At 45.2% G+C, this 20,158-nt stretch overlaps 1 protein-coding gene across 2 annotated transcripts in view; it reads left to right on the forward strand.

Annotated features, from left to right (window-relative positions):
* Window positions 1–20,158, forward strand: part of WDR59 (WD repeat domain 59) — a 1,027,519-nt gene that overhangs the window by 183,499 nt on the left and 823,862 nt on the right. The window lies entirely within an intron of this gene.

Below are 20,158 nucleotides of genomic sequence, written 5' to 3' on the forward strand. Positions count from 1 at the left end.
TTATTTTACCCGCCGTGTCTCCGATCCTTTCGCTCTCCTCCCCCCTCCTCCTCCCCTCCCATGCCTGACTGCCTGCCTCAACTCTCCGCCTCCCGATCTTTTCCTAGCTCCTGATCTTCTCCTGCCGGGGTTCCGATTTCCCTTGCACCCCCGATCGTCCCCTGATTTCCTCTTGTTGGCTCCAGAGCTGCATCCATTCCGGAGACGAAGTGAAATATATAGCACATCACTAGAGTCAGTGGGAGCTGTAATGTGTCCGTTACACCCCTAGGAGTCCTGCATTGATCTACATGCCGCTTTGCACATCCATGAGAAATGTGGTATTTTTTTTGTTCTGAGATGTTTTCTTGTGTTTTTCTCACGTGTGGAGCTTTCAAATGGGGAAATGTATTTTTTTCGTTTTGTTTATTTTACCCGCCGTGTCTCCGATCCTTTCGCTCTCCTCCCCCCTCCTCCTCCCCTCCCATGCCCTCCTCCTCCCCTCCCATGCCTGCCTGCCTGCCTCCGATCGTCCCCTGATTTCCTCTTGTGTGTCCGTTAGACCCCTAGGAGTCCTGCATTGATCTACATGCCGCTTTGCACATCCATGAGAAATGTGGTATTTTTTTTCTTCTGAGATGTTTTCTTGTGTTTTTCTCACGTGTGGAGCTTTCAAATGGGGAAATGTATTGCAGTAGTAGTGGAAATGTGATCGAAGGGCTTTCTTTGGTTCAACTTAGCTGTTGTGTGGCAGCCTGCCTTCAGCATAACTATTTGCTGTTTAGTCGAACTGCCTGGACACGTGGCTTTCTTCCATAAGCATTGTTCATAGCGTCTCTCGTTTTGTTGTTCAGTTTTGCATCTAGGGACTTTCATGTTTTGTTCGTGTATGCTGATGTACTAATTAATGGCTGTGGTCCTCAAAGTGCCTACATGCGCATCCCCTCCGCTCCCCCCAGTATTGCAGTAGTAGTGGAAATGTGATCGAAGGGCTTTCTTTGGTTCAACTTAGCTGTTGTGTGGCAGCCTGCCTTCAGCATAACTATTTGCTGTTTAGTCGAACTGCCTGGACACGTGGCTTTCTTCCATAAGCATTGTTCATAGCGTCTCTCGTTTTGTTGTTCAGTTTTGCATCTCGGGACTTTCATGTTTTGTTCGTGTATGCTGATGTACTAATTAATGGCTGTGGTCCTCAAAGTGCCTACATGCGCATCCCCTCCGCTCCCCCATGTTGTTGTCACTTACTTTGTAGTGTTCTAACTTTCTGAATCCTTCTTCTTTCTACCTTGATCGTTTCTCCTCCGCGATCTGTTGTCCGCCTGCTTCATTCTGCCTCTCCCCACCTCACCCCCCACCCCACCCCAATCCCCCGCCCGCCTTCCCAGCCCATGCCGTCTTCTTCCAGCCCACAGTCGCCCCTTCAAGGCCGTGTTTCGAAGCTGTGGCCGCCTCTCTCCCGGTGAACGCACTTGGATGTTACGGTCGCATTTCTCCTCCCCCCTCCCCTCTCTTCCCTCCGGCTTTTTTTTTGTTTTGTTTATTTTACCCGCCGTGTCTTCGATCCTTTCGCTCTCCTCCCCCCTCCTCCTCCCCTCCCATGCCTGACTGCCTGCCTCAACTCTCCGCCTCCCGATCTTTTCCTAGCTCCTGATCTTCTCCTGCCGGGGTTCCGATTTCCCTTGCACCCCCGATCGTCCCCTGATTTCCTCTTGTTGGCTCCAGAGCTGCATCCATTCCGGAGACGAAGTGAAATATATAGCACATCACTAGAGTCAGTGGGAGCTGTAATGTGTCCGTTAGACCCCTAGGAGTCCTGCATTGATCTACATGCCGCTTTGCACATCCATGAGAAATGTGGTATTTTTTTTGTTCTGAGATGTTTTCTTGTGTTTTTCTCACGTGTGGAGCTTTCAAATGGGGAAATGTATTGCAGTAGTAGTGGAAATGTGATCGAAGGGCTTTCTTTTCCTCACCCTCACTCACCCTCAACCCCTCACCCTCACTCACCCTCACTCACCCTCAACCCCTCACCCACCCTCACCATCACTCACCCTCAACGCCTCACCCTCACTCACTCACCCTCACTCACTCACCCTCACTCACTCACCCTCACTCACTCACCCTCAACGCCTCACCCTCAACGCCTCACCCTCAACGCCTCACCCTCAACGCCTCACCCTCAACGCCTCACCCTCAACGCCTCACCCTCAACGCCTCACCCTCAACGCCTCACCCTCAACGCCTCACCCTCAACGCCTCACCCTCAACGCCTCACCCTCAACGCCTCACCCTCAACGCCTCACCCTCAACGCCTCACCCTCAACGCCTCACCCTCAACGCCTCACCCTCAACGCCTCACCCTCAACGCCTCACCCTCAACGCCTCACCCTCAACGCCTCACCCTCAACGCCTCACCCTCAACACCTCACCCTCAACACCTCACCCTCAACACCTCACCCTCACTCACCCTCAACACCTCACCCTCACTCACCCTCAACACCTCACCCTCACTCACCCTCACCATCACTCACCCTCACTCACCCTCACCATCACTCACCCTCAACCCCTCACTCACCCTCACTCACCCTCAACCCCTCACCCCATCACCCTCACTCACCCTCAACCCCTCACCCCCTCAACCCCTCACCCTCACTCACCCTCAACCCCTCACCCTCACCCACCTTCACTCACCCTCACTCACCCTCAACCCCTCACCCTCACTCACCCTCAACCCCTCACCCTCACTCACCCTCAACCCCTCACCCTCACCCTCACTCACCCCCACTCACCCTCAACCCCTCACCCTCACTCACCCTCAACCCCTCACCCTCACTCACCCTCAACCCCTCACCCTCAATCCCTCACCCTCACACTCACCCACACTCACCCACACTCACCCTCACCCACCCTCACCCACCCTCACTCACCCTCACTCACCCTCACTCACCCTCACTCACCCTCACTCACCCTCACTCACCTTCACTCACCCTCACTCACCCTCACTCACCCTCACTCACCCTCACTCACCCTCACTCACCCTCACTCACCCTCACTCACCCTCACTCACCCTCACTCTCACTCACCCTCACTCTCACTCACCCTCACTCACCCTCACCCTCACTCACCCTCACCCTCACTCACCCTCACCCTCACTCACCCTCACTCAGCGCAACCACAGCATCTTCACTAAATATATGTAATAAACTTTAAGCTATTGGCAATATAAAATAAAATCCATTTTATTTACTTATTAATTATTGATTGTTTTTTAAAGCCATTGATTTTTTTAATATCAATACATATAAGTCACAGATAAGTCCCGTTAATACAAAACATGTTGCTTTACAAATGCTAGAGGTGTCACATTTACAAAAATTATAACTATTGGCTTTGTAAAGAAGAAAGCTATTAATTTAGCTATTTAGAAAAAACAACACATGAATAAAAAAAAAATAAAAAAATAACACCTATAGCTCAAACTTTCCTACTGCGAGACCTATTGCATTTCCAATGCAATAGGTCTCGGAGCATTTGAGTTAGAGCTTTTAGAAATGTTTATGGCTTTTTTTTTTAATTCTTTAGCATTGGCTACAGGAAACAAAAATGCTAAAGATTTACAAAAAAACCCATAAACAATTCTAAAAGCACTAACTCTAATGCTGCGAGACCTATTGCATTTCTAATGCTTGTTATACAAGCTACTGGTTTCCACTACAATTGCACCACAGCCTCGCTACAAATTTACAAGGGAGCAGACCCTGGGACGGGAGACAACTGAAGGGGAATGGAAACACCCATGGTCGACATTACTAAATTTAACCTCTCACTTGACTTGAGGGAGGCACATTACAAAATTGTATTCAACTGGTACCTCATACCTGTCAAACTTAAGAAGATCTTCCCCCTCGCCTCAGATCTCTACTAGAGATGGTGCTGGAAATTCGGGGATTCCCGCCACATTTGGTGGGACTGCCCAACAATCAACCATTTCTGGGAAGAAATTCTGGCCCAAATGAAAGATATGCTAGGATACCCCGTCCCGAGCCCGATAGAGGTGATCCTCCTGGGCCATAGAGATACCACACTAGAACACCAAACTAAGGCGGACAAGGCAATATGTGGGTGTGTTTGGGAGCAGCTAAAAAGGCAAAAGCAGCTAACTTGAAGAAAAAAGATGCACCAATACTGGCGCAAAGGCACTCTCGCTTATGGAAAATACTCATGATGAGCGTATGATGGACATTTTTTGAGCCGATTATAGGAATTTTGAATATAAGTGGGGTCCACTGGTGGAGTATCTTACAAAAGGGCTCCCGCTAGCAGTCTGTCCACCTACACTAAGAGGGCTACACCTGTTCCACTTCTAGAATGGGCAATAGGGTTAACACAGATCGCTTTTACCGAATAATGGAATGCAACTACTCAGACACCGCACGGGACAAAATGCACTCCACCGGTCAGACTGGAGTAGTATCTTGGGAGGGATGGGTTTGCTTCTCCACCACTGGCAGGGGGGAGGGGTTGGAAGTTGGGGTCTTTAGATATTTGTATTTTATAACTACCACAGCATTAAGGGCTACTGGTGAGTCGCTCCAGTGGACCATTCCAATATGGTAAGACACTGTGACAGAATTGGATATAAATAGCTTTTGGAATGTTGAGATGACGACTACTAGCCAAGATTGTTTGAAATAGTTTTTATATATAAATGCCAATACACAGAAATTTGACCAAAAAAGAGAAAAGGGAATAAAAAAGTCAGAGGTGTCCACACTCTGATGTTTATCACTGTCCATCCTTTACTCTCTGGGCAGGAAGTGGCAAAATGCTGCAGCTGAAGGAGAAATACTGCTCTCATGTCTGCACGAAGCTTCACTGACAACAGCGGCACGTAATGACGTGCATCCTATCAGAGCTAATGGCAGGGCATCATTTTTTACACTACTGAAGCAAGGGAAACAAAAAAGAAACACAGCACAGAGAAAATGCATTCCATTAAAAGAAATGTTAGCAGTGAGTTAGTTTAATTTCACAGCCTTTGCAAATATTGTGAGAAAATCATAAATTGCAATATATTCTTGGAAGGTCTGCCTAGCTGGACACTAGAACCGGAGGATTTCCCTCTTTCTTTTAATTCTTTTAAAATAGTAGTGGGCGGACATGCCTTCCATTAGTTTCAGTGCTGGAGTCCAGTGGAACGGTGGCAGATATAGAGGGAATCTACAGTGCCATCTAAGTAATAATATGTTGAGCACCAGTGGTTCTTCTAAAGTAAGTTACCGGCTGCTGGGGCAGAGTGAGACCAAGGAGCTGGCAGTCTACCTGTCAGACATTAATTGTGATTAAAAATGAAGGTACCCATTGATCTAAGTGGAGAAGGCTCAGTCTGAGATTTGGGTGCATGTGAGCAAAAAAAAGATGTGAGCACAGGGTAGATGTTATCTCCTCAGGATGTCATATGTGGAACAGGAGTTACTAGCCAAGTACCAGTCCATGGAGGTCCTTTGTGAGCGTCAGCAACTGGCTACATTTGGAGCACAGTTTCCTTTTCTCGTATGCCCCTTTCTACCTTGTGGTCAAATGGTGATTTGACCAGTGACGAACCCCAAAAATAGTGGAGTGTTGTTTGGTTCCTCACTAGACTTGGTAATAGAGTCTGATGCCAACAGGCTGGACTGAGATGGGGAGCCAGGGATAGTCTCATTTGTAATGGAGCATAATGGTCCGATTCAGAACTAGAATTGTCTTAAACTGCCTGTAGCTACTGGTGGGTTCATTTGCTTTACAGTGTTTGACTCCAGAAAGGACAGAGTGCTTTTTTCTGGTGAACATCATCTCATCAAATCAGTACATCCGCTGCCTGGGGATGTATGAGGTCCATACTTCTGATAGAATTAGCTAAGGACCTCTGACCCTACAGCATGGAACTCAGGACTACTGAGATAGTGGAGTTGCTTTCAGGCAAAGCCAGAGTGTGGCTCAATGGAACCCCCACTTTGTCAGGGAATTGCATTTTGCAGCTTGATCCTGAGGTATGTATGCATATCATCTAAATCTAGAGTCCCCGCACGATCACCCTCCTTGCTTTTCACAAGTGCCCCTCTTTCTTAGTTTAATATCTGATATGAAGGCTCAGACAATAGTTGACTTCCTGCATAACTGAAAAAAACATTGCCATTTTGCAGTTACCCCATTTCTGATGGGTTATGAGACAAGTAAGGAAGCAGTAGGGGGATTTTTTCCTAGTGACACTGCTCTGTAGATTATAGATTGTTTTTTCAGTTCTCATGTGATTTTTCTTTGGCTTCTAAAATCCTTTGTCTCCAGTCCTTCAATATTATCATGAGTCTCCGTGGACTTCAACATCCCTTGGTGCAATTAGATCACTTCTTCCAGGTTTCATGGATGGTTACAATAGACCATAGCAAGTCCTGGGAATTGTGGAGCAGACTGCATTCTACATTCACTAGGCCTGGACAAAGGTACCCACAACAGATACAATTCTGCCTGGTGGAGATGGAATAGTTGGTTTGTGGAATAGGGTCTTGGGTCCATGGAGATGGATGAAGCCTTACCCTGATTTTTTTGTCTAACTAGGAAGAGAAAGGGCCATGGTACAGAATGATAAACAGTCTAGCTTAGAAAAGGCTTTTTTTGTCTGCAGGTGGTTACAATAATTAGTTTTTTTGGGGGCAGTTTTATAAGCATTTATGATTTTTAAAGAAACACAACAGACATGGTCATGTGGAAAGATTCTCTCACTTCTGCCTTACAGTAGACATTAATACATTGTGAGCTCAGCATTAGAAATATTAACCAGAAAAATATGCATCAGGTATGTCCTCAATGTATAAATTAAACAATTTTGAATAGAAAATCAACCTCTGAGGTGTTCCAGGATACTGTAGCACTATGAAGGGAGTCTGGGAGCTAGGCCGGTTTTAGAAAACAGATGTACAGTATTGGACAATTTCCCTAATCAATCCCTTCCTCCGAATGGTCTTGTGGGTCGTCTGGTGTTTTGCAGCGGACATAGGCTCGGAACGGTCCCCATATATCTCATGGCTGGCATGTGGGTGGCTGCATTAGAGTGTAAGTTTTACCCCAGTCATTTCAAGTAGCCAAATCTAGTAGCCAATCAGCAATAACCATTCCAACCCATCCTTGGCTCATTGCTGCTCTTTGATTAGCTAATAAAGCCATTGCTGTGAGGTGCCAAACTCCTGACGTAACCTTTTTAACATAACCAAGTAGGATTATAGCCAGGTCCTGTTGCAGCGTATGTTGTTTTGTCCGCTATCACTCAAAGGACCTCATGCCAAAAACTAAGGATAGGGGATCATTCCTAGGCTATGTGATGGGATCGATTGTCCTCTTGCCTGCAGTGATAACAGTTGTGAGGGAGAGAGCCTTCGATCCTATGTTGCTTTTATGGGGTAATGTAAGCACAGTGTAAAAATTGGTAGTGAGATAGCTTGTGCCTGTAGTTCATGGATCGGGTGCTGTTTAGTGTATAGTAGAATTTTCAAAGAGTCACGGTTCTAGATGTCCTGAGCTCCAGCTCCGAAGCCGTTCTAGTAGAGCCAGTTCTGGCTGACCCGAGTTGTGACACCAGGTTGTATAGTTTAGAGACCTATTGAACGGTGTCAGTTGACAGGATGAATTGTGTCAAGGAAAGAAAGTCGTCAGGCTCTTGTAGGAACCCTGGTCAAGCCTCCCTCACTGTGTCACATAAACGGGCATATATAAAGACGTCAAGGGCGGTAGTATTGCCATGCAAACGAAATTGGTCTAGGGACATATTAGCACTATTGGAATAAAGGAGGCCCATCACCACCACAGCCATATTATTCTGCACCGTGCACTCAAGCGTTGGTGGAAGAAAAGGGTTGGAGAGCAATTTGATGGCTGGAGAGTTTAGGCCATGCCGGTCTTATGACAGAAGAATCTCCAGTCCCAGAAAGTGGCGGCGACAGTGGGAATCTCCTTCTGAGGTCTGGGCAAGCCTAATGTTACAAGGGAGGCAAACCGAACCCCACCAGTTTCAGCTCGCTCCGGAACAAGGTTGGGAATACATGCATCAGGATAGTACCAGAAATTTGCAAAGTGACTTTGCGCCACAAGATAATAAATTTCTGGATCTGGAGTCTTGAATCCCCTTCGGTCATATGGCAGGATGAACAGGTCCCAAGCAATCCATGTTGGTTTATTTGTCCAGAGCAACTTTATCAGGAGAGCAGGGAGCGTGATAAAGTATTGTTTATTTAGAGGTATCCGGTTATTCGTAAATAGATATAATAATTTAGGGAGGACCACCATTTTATTAAGGGCCTCCCTTCTGGCCAGAAAGAGTAGGAGCCGGGCCCATAGATCTATGCAATGCAATAAATTGTCAATTACTGGACCATAATTAAGTCTAATCACTTGTTCCGGCTGTTTGTGCTGGAATATGCCTAGGTATTTCTCCAAGTCATTGACTCGGCTAATACGGTGTTTCAAAGAGACTGGGGTGGTACCATTAGTGAGTGTAACTAGATCTGATTTTGACCAATTAATGGAAACCTCTGATTATTTACTGAATTATATAATCTCACAGATCAGGTGAACCAGGTTATCCTCTGGGTTGTTCACAAATAATAACAAGTCATCTGCATACATGGACAACAGCAAGCACCCTTGCCAGAAAGAAAGGCCTCTATGGATATGTTTTTTCCTGCAGGAGCCTGGCTAATAACTCCATAGCCATAACAATAGTGAGGATCGGGGATAACCCTGCCGCGTCCCCGCTCTATTGAAAAGAACCTGACGTTAGACCATAAATGGAGATGCGGGTGGTCAGGCAAGTGTATAAAAGCTGGATAAGGGCTAAAATATTAGGTATGCCATACCGTCGAAGAGTCTCTCGTAGAAAAGGCCACTCTAGACAGCCAAACGCCTTCTCAGACTGCTGCCTTGACCTCTGGGTTGATCTGATTATGAACTTCAAAAACGCTGTGAAGATTCAATGGCATGTATCTGTTTGGCACAAATCTAGACTGCTCTGGGGCAATCATGCGTTCAAGAAGTTGGGAAAGTCTAGTGGCTAGAACTTTGGCAAAGATTTTATCATCACAATTAATCCATGAATGGAGTCAGTACAGAGCACTTTTTGTAGGGTCTCTTCCAGGTTTGAGAAGGACGGTGACAAGCGCCTCACACTTTGAGGGAGGCAATTCTTCGTCCTGCAATGCCACTACGTAAACTACAATCAGTTGAAGAGCCAGGACTTTCTTATACTTTCTCTAAAATTTGGCAGTGAGTTGTCAGTACTTGGGCCTTAAAGCCAGCTAAAGTATCTATAGCGACTATAACCTCCTCATGTGAAATGGATTGATCGAAGAATTCTGGTGACTTTGCTCCAGCCATACCATAGTGACTTCATCAGGGTAGTAAGTAGTTTCAACTTGGGATCTGACATTCATTGTAGCACAGAACCTGGAATAATAATCCACAAAATCGAGTAGAATATCTCTATCTGCAGTTAGAATCGATCCCCTGCAGCTTTACATCCCAGCTCAGCAATATGTGATTTAGTTCTGTCATGCCGAAAGAGCCTGGCCAACATTCTGTCAGGTCTCTCCTCTTTCCTGTATTGTCTAGCCAGGGCATGCTTCCCCATGTGAAGGAATCCGCTGACAGCCAAGTCTCAAATTTGTTGTAAAAGTTGACATTGCTCCTACAGCAAGGCCTTATTGCGTGTGCATTCCAGTCAGGCCTCAAGGGCCTGTGGTGCTGCTACAGATCGGGTGAGTTGCCCTTGAATGACCCTCAACACCCTGGCATGCTTAGATATGACCTGTTCCCAAAGTTATGTCTTAAAGACCTCCCAGAGAGTAGTGTACTTAAAAACATAGCAAGCATTAATCTGAAAATATTCAAGTACTGCATCCTGAAGTTCCTCCTTTAAGACCGGGTCCAGTAAAAAGGAAGCCGGAAAGCATCAATATAGCCAGTGAAATTGAGAAATATGGAGGGACAGAGAAAAGAGAACCGGGGAATGGGGTGTGCAAGGTAAATGCCTCACTTCTGTGACGAGATAAGATTAGCACATGTAAATCAGTAATCTAGAAATCCGTAATCTAGTTTAAAAAATGAGTTGTGGGATGCAGAATAAAATGTGCACTCCTTAATGGATGAATAGGCCCTCCGCCAAAATTCCGACAGCCATGCAGGTCAATGAGCTTGTAGAGGGTCTGTAGTGTCGGAGTGTGGTGAGAGCATTGTGTTCCCGAGGAGTCCATTGTTGTGTCTGGCACTAGATTCAGGTCACCCCAAATAATGGTTTTGGGCTGGAAGGTTTGGTAGAGATACTTAAAGAAAAAAAAGCTGGCGAGTCATCAGAGTTTGGTTCGTAGGTAGTGATCAGTGCAACTTGGATGTTATTAAAGGTGCCCTAGATTATGATGGATCTACCAGCTGGGTTGGCGACTCAACTTAAAAGGGACAGGCTGACACCTAAAAATACGCACTTTCTAGTAAGTACTATAGGAACAAAATACCAATGTTGGCCCACTGAGGGGCAAAAGAGCTCGGTGTATAGGAGCAATGTGTGTCTTCTGTAAAAATGCGATGTCGACACAGTGACGGTCTAGATACGCCAGCACTCTGCTGGTCGTTTAACGGTCATTAAGTCTGCAGACATTGCAACTTAGCAATGTGAGGGTGTGCTTACAGAGGTAAAGGTAAAGTAGGGCAGAGGTAATGTACAGCAGAGGTAATGTACAGCAGAGGATGTATATAGGTACCGGCTGGACTAAAAAACTGTAGCCATGACCATGAAAATATAAAACAGTCAAGTCTCCGCACCATCTCCTGACCCCACACTGAAAACCTCAGCAGTCAATGTTGGATGACCATGTTGAAACTCACACAAGGAAAAAAGCTTATTGTAGGTGATGCACACTGTGGGGGGTGACATCGTTCCTAAGTGAGGCAAAATAAGGATTAACATAATTGAGTGAATGTGTGTGCAGGTAGCACCTTTCCCTGCAGCAGCCCCTTAAGTGTTAGCAACTGCTGAGCAGGAGAATGAGGACAGGGGCCTAAGAGCCTCCAGTAGGTTCATAAGTGGACATGCTGCCATCTCAAGTATACTCTGGCTGTTGAAGAAAGGGGAGAGACCCCCAAGGGTCCATTAAAAAAAGAAATTCTGGAGTGCCAGCCCAGGAATGATCTACAGAGTCTCCAAATCTGGAGTGCTCGTCGGAGATGCCGGTGCAGATCCAGAGGTGGGAAGTGTCTTGCAAAATTTGAGGCCCCTGGGGCTTGCTGAAAAATACCGACCTTGCCATCAAGTTCCACCTTGAGTTTCGTATGTGCTGAACTTCTGCAAACTTGCACTGAGCCTTCTGATCATCTGCAGTAAAATGTAGAAAAATGGAGAACGCAGAGCCCTGATATTAGACTGTACCTTTCTCCCATGCCAGTCTGAGGGCTGTAGTGCAATCCTGAAAATTCAGAAGTCTAGCAATAATGGGCCTTGGGGGGCACCAGGAAGGGAACGGTGGCCAAGTTACCTGTGGGCCCACTCCACCATGAATGCTGCAAAAACGTCTTGTTGATCCAAAAGTGCAAGATGCAGCTACTCTACTTAAGTCGCCATACGTCCAGTGTTGCTGGACTCTGCAATGCCCATAATGCATAAATTATTGCATCTAGAACACACTTCCAGATTATCATTCTTCATTGCAATGACCTGCTTCTCAAGTTTTGGAATGTCTGGTGTAATGTCTGTGTTGTTCTCAAGGTTCGAAATTCGCTGCTCTGTCGTAGCCTGCCTATCCATGTGTTCGTGAGGCGGTCCAGGCAAGTGGTCAAGGAGTCAATAGTGGTGTTGATGGTTTGCAAACCTGCACTCCGGACTATAAGGCTAGCTGCCGTGGTGTCTAAGGCAAACACAAGGTGCATCACCCACTGCAGATGTAACAACTGGATTTTCAGACCAGATATCACCAGCTCACCAAGACACCACCAATCCAGCCGAAACGTAACCATCTCCCTCCCCAGAGCCTACTTACCACAGTACCTAGGTACCTTCCTGGGGATGGGGAATTAGCAATATACAAGCTCATATCATCAAAAACACCACTAAATCTATAGGATTACTAGGAATACTCACTAATTACTAAGGAATTCCATGTCATATCCTATGATCTCAATTTATAATCTCACGGCAACTCCGGCCCAGACTATGCTACCCTCCTCCTCATAGTGAAGGGGGCAGTTCTGATTACTTACCATTATACACTGATCACAATCAGTGTTCACACAAGCCACAATCCTGTGGGTATACACACCGTATCCTCCCGGTGCTCTCTCTCTCTCTCTCTCTCTCTCAAGCCACAATCCTGTGGGTATACACGCCGTATCCACCCGGTGCTCTCTCTCTCTCTCAAGCCACAATCCTGTAGGTATACACATTGATCACAATCAATGCTCTCACTAATGCCACTCAATCTCTGTCCTATGAATACCTTCAGCTCTCTCTCTCTCTCTCTCTCTCTGTTGGGAAGTTTCTCTATATATCTAATATCTACTGGGGATGTCTCATAAACAATATTATCCCTTATGTGGCGAATAGGAGATCCAATCCTCTCACACAAGAATGGTCAAATTGTAGCATTCAGAGGTTATCTCCTGACCTGATCTACACACAATCTTCCATGCTCAATTATCTGCAGGGAAGGGAATGTCACATCCTTCTCCTGTCAGCAAATGGGTAAAAAGAAGGGTTAGCTCTGTCCTAGAAGATAACAACCAAATGTAATTACTATATGCAAAGGTTATTCCCTGATTTAGGCGCTCCTTGCTTCCTTGATCAGTTACCACTTACCTGGACGGGAAACACATTCGTACACATAACAGCATCTGGCTAGAAGAAAGGTTAGTCTTATGAAGAAACAACACTTGCACAGCTGTTCACTAAGAACTGGGGTCCCTTTATTACACAATAGCAAATTATAATATCACAATAACTAGCAATCTAGACATAGCCTGAAAAGTAAGGGAAATAGGTACATCTAAGGAATACACAGATCTGCTGGGTCTCTTTATCAGAATGAAAACAAGAAAGCTTTATTACTAACACATCCACATATAGCTGAATAATGAATTATAACAGGACTGCACACCGCTGAAAGAAAAGGGATTAATCAGTGCAACAATACAGTAGGGAATATAGCCTAGGAAATAAAGGAAAGTGAATGATTAAGTGTAAAGCAAACTAGTTTAGAATACCTCACCCTATAAGAAAGGAATGTTTCTCTCTCTCTGGTGGAATCAGGGCTCTCTCCCTCTGTCACCACGGCTTCACTCCACTGGCTCAACTGCTCCAAAAGCTCCAACTGGCAGCTCCAACTCTTCCATCTGACTGGCAACTGCTTCAATACATTCTGACAAACTGGCAGCTCCAGCTGACAGTTCCAACTCCAAGGATCATCTCTGACTGCTCTCTTCAGCTTCAAAGACCAACTGACTTCTACCATTCCAAGATTCATCTGACCGCTCCAAGATCCATCTGAACGCTCCAAGATTCATCTGAACACAACTGCTTCTGACAACTCCACCTCTCTGCACTTCGCTAATATGGAATGCGCTCCCCTAGTGGAAAGTTCCAGCCAGTAGCCTCCTCCCACCAAATCCATGTGCCAGGCTCCCTGCTCCAGACGCTCTCACAGTGATCAGCTGCTTGTTTCGTCTAGAGACCTGAGCCCCAGGGACATTTCTTGATAAGATTCAGCTCCGGCCGGTTCTCTAGTTTGCAAAGAGCGAACAACACCTAATAACTAAAACATCACACTTTGACCTACAAGCATCTCAGTCTGCAGAGGCAGAAAGCAAAATGGAGTCTCTCTGGTTCTGGGCCTTGTAGGCCCGAAAAGGATGAAATAGACACATAGCTCTAGCAAAGTACATACACAAACCCTACCTATAGGTAATATAAAGTCAGAACTACAGGATCCACCCTCTACTATAGGTCTTCAGGCCTGAAAATGATGAAAGGACACATACTTATGTCAAAGCCAATAGGCAATAGATGGATTAGAGTCAGAAATAAGGGATCTATCATCATATAAAGCGGCTATCCTCTAGTTTATGCTTCTAGGTTTGAAAAGAGGCCTGAAAAGGACCAAAACAAGCTAAAAATAGGGATCTAGGATGGTAGCAAGCTAAAGTCAACATCACTCAGAAATAGAACCAAAAACCCGGTCACTACAGCATTTTATGAAGGGTCTGCAATAGTGGTATTGTAGTCTGTGCAATGCAGCAACTTTTTGGAATCGTAGGGGAGTTTCCCCTGCCTCGGCTCCTCCTTGCCCATCTTTTAAAAGGCTAATTTGGGTTCCACTAGTCCTGTCCTAATATGCCCTCACAGGGCTTCAAAATAGAAGACCTGACGACCTTGCACACAGATGTAGTTATAGGAAGAGACACCCAGGTGGTCAGTCAAATGTGCAATGCTCCGTAGGATGCGTACGGTACAAAATGGGGTGGTGATGGACATAGCATCTGAATCAATGAAACACTCACACCCAGTCAAAAGATCTGGGTTTAATCCATCACCGTTCTTTAGCCCTCTCTGCCACCCCAGTTCAGACTTGGCTATATGCAAATCAGTCTGACCCTGTGCCTCATGGGAACAGTCCAGCACGAACTGCCAAGCCATGTCTTCCCTGGACCGGAAACAAGCTTCCGAGGACTGGTTTCTGGCATTCCAGACATCTTCAGCCCGGCTTGTTTGAATCCAGTGGCAAAGTGAGCAAGGGACTCACGTCTGAGCATACCCTGCCACACTTATGGCGGCCAAAAGCGGTACAAAAGGGGGTGGTGAAGGACGGAGCATCTGAATCAATCAAACACTCACACCCAGTCAAAAGATCTGGGTTTAATCCATCACCGTTCTTTAGCCCACTCTGCCACCCCATCCGTAGGATGTGTACAGCACAGGAAAGCAGGAAGGGGCGCGAGGCACCAGGCGCACTGCTGGCGCCGCCTATGCAGCATCCAACATCAACCGCAACTCCCATAATGCGCCCTATCTCCACAAAACAGCCCTTAATTGAGCCTAGGTGCTAGTGGGGTCCCATTCTTCCAGCATGTAAGACAACTCTCCCCACCGAATGTGATAAATGGAAAATTCCAATTTGTAACATGCTTCCTGTAAGGAAATTTCTTTTTTGCATGATCACCCCCCAAGGTTTGGATTGATGCTGCTTATTTTTTTACTCAGAGAGTGCACTGAGGCCTGCTAACCAGACCTCAGTGCCAGGTTCTAACATTTTACAAAGTATATGGTGAGTTGGCTACCTCCAATTGGCATACGTTCACTTGCATATAAGTCCCTAGTATATGGTACCAGGAGTATGTGAAAGGGTAATTGGAGGTGGGGGCACTTTACCTGATATATGGAGCATAGGTCCTACAGCTGTTATTCCAGAGCAAACCGAAAACTTGGAAAGAGAACAAGAACAATGTTCAAACAGATGGGGGGAAAGTTGCAGACAAAGAGAAAAGTGGATACTGAAAAAGAACACACACACAGGAAAAGTGCTGATGAAGACAAAAGACCGCAAAGAAAGAGAGTGCCGAAGGAGTAGAAGATTCGGAGAAAACGCAGAGACCAGAGAAGCAGTGGGAGAGAAAGGAGACACTGCACAACAAGGTGGACCCGAGGAAGAGGTGTAATCTGTCAAACTAAGCACATCGAATCCTAAGGAGGCAAGACTGGACCGAGACACCCATTACACCCGAATGAAAGAAGATGAGGGGAGCGAGGAGGAGCAGGATGGTTGCCCCGAAGACCAATAAATAGCCCCGGCAGATATGGATCCATGCCACAGCCCAGGAGAGTTGTGACTTCCTGGGTGAGTGATGGGAAGCTGGACATAGGCAGTTATTGGGGAAACATGCACCATTGTTTTCTTTATGGACTGTCTTTGTCTGCTGTTTTGAGTATGGGCTTACGGATGAAAGGAAACCCTGGATGGGGCACAAAGCTCAAAGGCCTAAGCTTATAGGGTGATGGAAAATGATCAGTGTGGACCTTGATGGAAGGACCCAGTTGATAGAGACAACCCTGAGCATAAGCGCCTGACAGAGAGAGAAACGTGGTTGTCTAGAGCTTACAGGAGTAGCTTACTGCTGTATACAAGAGGACAGGAGGACAATGTAACTGGGGAAAGTAAGGGATCCCAAGTCAACCCAGACCAGTCAGGAAGAACTGAGGGAGTAATTACTTTTTAAGACACTTAAACAGCAGTCTTCTCTTTCCTGAGCGTGGCAGTGGCATTTAGTTGAATCTAAGAAGAGAAGAACACAGAGGAGCCATTGCCAAAAATCCCACACTCCATATGTAACCTTCCACCACAAATTCCTTCTTTTCCCTCCCTGACTTTGATGGAGCCTAGTTTACTCTTCTTTGGATATCCTCCATCTTTTTATTTTGACTTAACCTTTAATTGAGATTGGTAATAAAGCCTTCATTAAGCAACCTAACAAACGTCTTAAGCCTTATTTTTACCCATCCAGGGATGTGGAATTCCTATAGCCCAATGCCCGAGACATATTGTTTGGGGTCAAGGGCAAAAAGTGTTCATGTGTATTTTGTCCTTGGGACAGGTAGGCTTAACACCCCTACCGCACAAACCATTTGCCTGCCAGTTTACAGTACCACATTATTGATCAGGAAAAGACATTGCCTGCAGTGAAGGTAATATTTGTGTCTATGTGTTAGTGCTGTTTAAACTGGTATTTATGGTTCATTAATGCAAAACCTTTATTATTAGGGTAAGCGCTCCAAGCAAATGTTCTAAGCTTAGACTGCACAACTGACAGTGGTTCCAGTATAAAAATGTGTACACACGTTTTCAATGTTTAACAATATGAGGCTATGTATAATGCTCCAAGAATTCTCTCTGATTAGATGCAAATATTTGCAGAAGCTTGAAAGCAAAAAAATGCTAAAACATTTAGCTAAACTACTGTAAAATTTAAGGTACCATTTCTTCGCTGAATCATTTAGTAAAATGTGTCAATGTATGAAGGTATTTCCCAAAAATATTCATAATGGGAAATCGGTGTAACCATTTTTATAGGTAACAAAAATAACCAAGCAATGATAAAGCCAGAAGGTCTGAAATTGTTGATCAGCCTTTTGGTTTTGGCGATGCATGACTTATTTTGGGACGGTTTTTGTAAAACCTTTTTGGTGTGATAGCTGCTGGGCCCTCACCATTATAACAAACATTGGCAAAAGCAAAAATAGTTTGTTCTCAAAATGCACACATTGCCATAGTAGTTCCTGGCACTGAACTCAACAACTGTGTTGATATGCTCCTTGTGAAAAAACAGAATGCTGTCACTCACAGTGAAGCTAGCCGATAGACAGAGGGAGAGACAGAATTTTAATGAACACAAAAGGTAATGCTTAGCACCAGACTTAATCAGGGGTCCCAATTATTAAATAAAATCTCAAAAGTGCACCCATGTCCTTGCATTAAGTGTAGATATACCACTTTTGTGAATTCACAAGACTTTACAGAAGTAAGCCAAGAAACAAAACTCCTCAAATATTTGTGAACTGCATTTTAGCTTTAACAAATATGCAGAAGTGTGGCAACATAAGGGAACTGCTAGTATTCAAACCCTACTATAGAAGGAGCACTGGCATAATCAGACAGACTATTTCAGATCTGTTATATAGTGACATTGCTGCTATAATTTGTCGCCGCATTACATGGCACGAAACAGACCAGTGGATTTTGTTACTGGACAAGTAGATTAATTAAGCAACCTGCTCCATGGACAAGGAGATATTTTATTGAATTTCACACCTCTGCCATCCCTGCACAGGGTACCCAGGGCATGTAAGATAAAGTGTTTGCCCAGGGCTGTAGCAGTAATTGTGCCATCCTTAGTGTGACACAGCACAACGTGGCTCCCATCCTGCCACTGCAGACTGGAAGAGCAGTTATAAAACTGCTAGTTTCGTTTTGCTATTTAAACTGATGGCAAAGCCCAAACCTCAGTTAAAGGTATACATGTCACTCCCAACAAAGGCATATTGATTCCTAAGGCAGGGTGCTGCATTTTATTGAGTAGGACATATATTTTCAGATGTCCTAACAGTAGAAGTCCCAAATTATCATTTTACAGTGGAAGGGTAGGCAGCCCCATTCGCCTGGGTAGGGTTACACGCTGGCCCCTCAGTCATGGTATCTTCTGACTGGGACTACCGAAATTGGTACTTCAAAGTATGAAATAAATCGTGGCATTAAACCCAACTTGATGACCAGGCTGGATTTAATGTCACTTTTATGAAAAGGCAACCTTTATAAAGTTTTAACTCTTATTTCCTTATTTAAACAATGTCACATTTGTGAACACGATTTATAAGAATCAGGGAATTTCTCAAAACATGATTTTTATACGGATACTTTTTTAATCCAAAATGTTTCCAATAAATAACTAACAAATAACCTTTCACAATATATTTGTTATGTCTTAACAGAACATAATGTGTAACAAAAAGGTGTAAGAGCGTCGATGTTTCGGTCTCTTGACAGTCTAGAAGATCCACAAGACCATCTTCAGGACGATGTAGTTGCACTACCAGTCTTCCCGTTGTAATGCTGGCTACTAGTCAGCCTTGTGTGCACCTGATAAGGAGTGCGAATGACTTACAAGCACAGGAACAATAGAGGCCTTCCTTAGAGAGAGCTATTACCTTCAAAGGAGATGCTGCCTTAGATTGGCAAATGGCGACCACACTCAAAGGGGGCTGCTCGTTTGTTAAAGTAGGCAAGCTGGCGGTGGGAACAAGGAGTGGAACCAGTTGTCAATGCTCCCCATATCAAGCGAGGAGTTCAGACATCCTAGGAGTAAGCAGAATAATGCACTCTAGGATAGCTAAGATACCACACATAACTGTAAGTTATAAAATGGCCTGAGGGAACCTGGTAGCCCAATGGCTAGTGACCGCTTCATCCCGAGAGGACACTTTCTTTTCATAAATATAACACCCATGACAACAGATCCCATCTGTATTGGAGAGAGGACTGAAGGATTGCCATGCTGACTCATGGACCTGGTAAGAGAGGTTGCACCAAACCGCTGGACTCCACCTGTTGATCCTTTGGCTAGCAAGGGAGAACTGTGCCTTTGGTTCCTGGCTAGTGGAAAATTGCTCCAGAGCCCCAGACAGAAAAGGTGAACTCCAAGAGTCAGTCGGGTGACTCCCTGTTCCAGCACTAGGGCCATTTAAGCCGAAGTTGCCCTTTCTGGCTAGTCAGTAGCCACATTCATTGAATTGCCTGTGACTGCCGCTGTGCAGCCTAGACGACCACTCGTTGATGCACAAAAGTTGCACCCAAATCTATCAGACCAGAGAGATTTGTCAAAGTGACGAGTGGTTGGCAAAGATGGACACTAGCTCTTGCCAAAGAAAAACCTCTGGACTTGCTGTGACCGAAGACCAGTAGCCCAGTCGTAACTGGACTTATGTTGGACTAAAGACGAATTCAAGGAACATCGATTCCTGAGGCCAAAGTCGCTCCACCTGAAATGCGGATCGAGGAATAACATCAGCATGCCCGTCTTCGACCACACAACACCCACAGCATCCTAAGCATCAAGACCACTCTATAGAAGTCAATGACGGTCTGTTCATAAAGTGTTCAACTGGACTTGATACTGCTTTGGTGACCAGTTAACTGTCCTAATACCATTTGTTGGCCCCTTTGGCCTTTTACCAGTTGGAATTGGTCGTGCTTTCCTGGCTGGAGAAGTCAAACTGGACTCTTTCAAAATGTTAGAGTTCCCAGACTTTACGGTTACCAATGCTTGTTTGTGTGTTTTTGGCTAAAAAGGCAAGATTTGCATTTCACTAAACAATCTCCGGAACCCTCCGGTGGATTTTGCTGCCTAAAATGAATACAAATGTAACCTTTTTAAAAAAAATAAATTGATGTTGGATTGCTTTCATGATGGGGGACTTTCTTATTTCGTTGTTTGGTGCGTCTTAATGCTTTTCACTAGTTCCTCTGTTTCGCTGCTTGAAGCTAGAGGTTTTACAAACGAGCCTGACTGGATCCATGATTATTTAATGTGTGTGTTACACGGTTAGGTCGCACAACCACACCAT

This window comes from Lissotriton vulgaris, chromosome 12, assembly GCF_964263255.1.
Source record: "Lissotriton vulgaris chromosome 12, aLisVul1.2, whole genome shotgun sequence".
NCBI lineage: Eukaryota > Metazoa > Chordata > Amphibia > Caudata > Salamandridae > Lissotriton > Lissotriton vulgaris.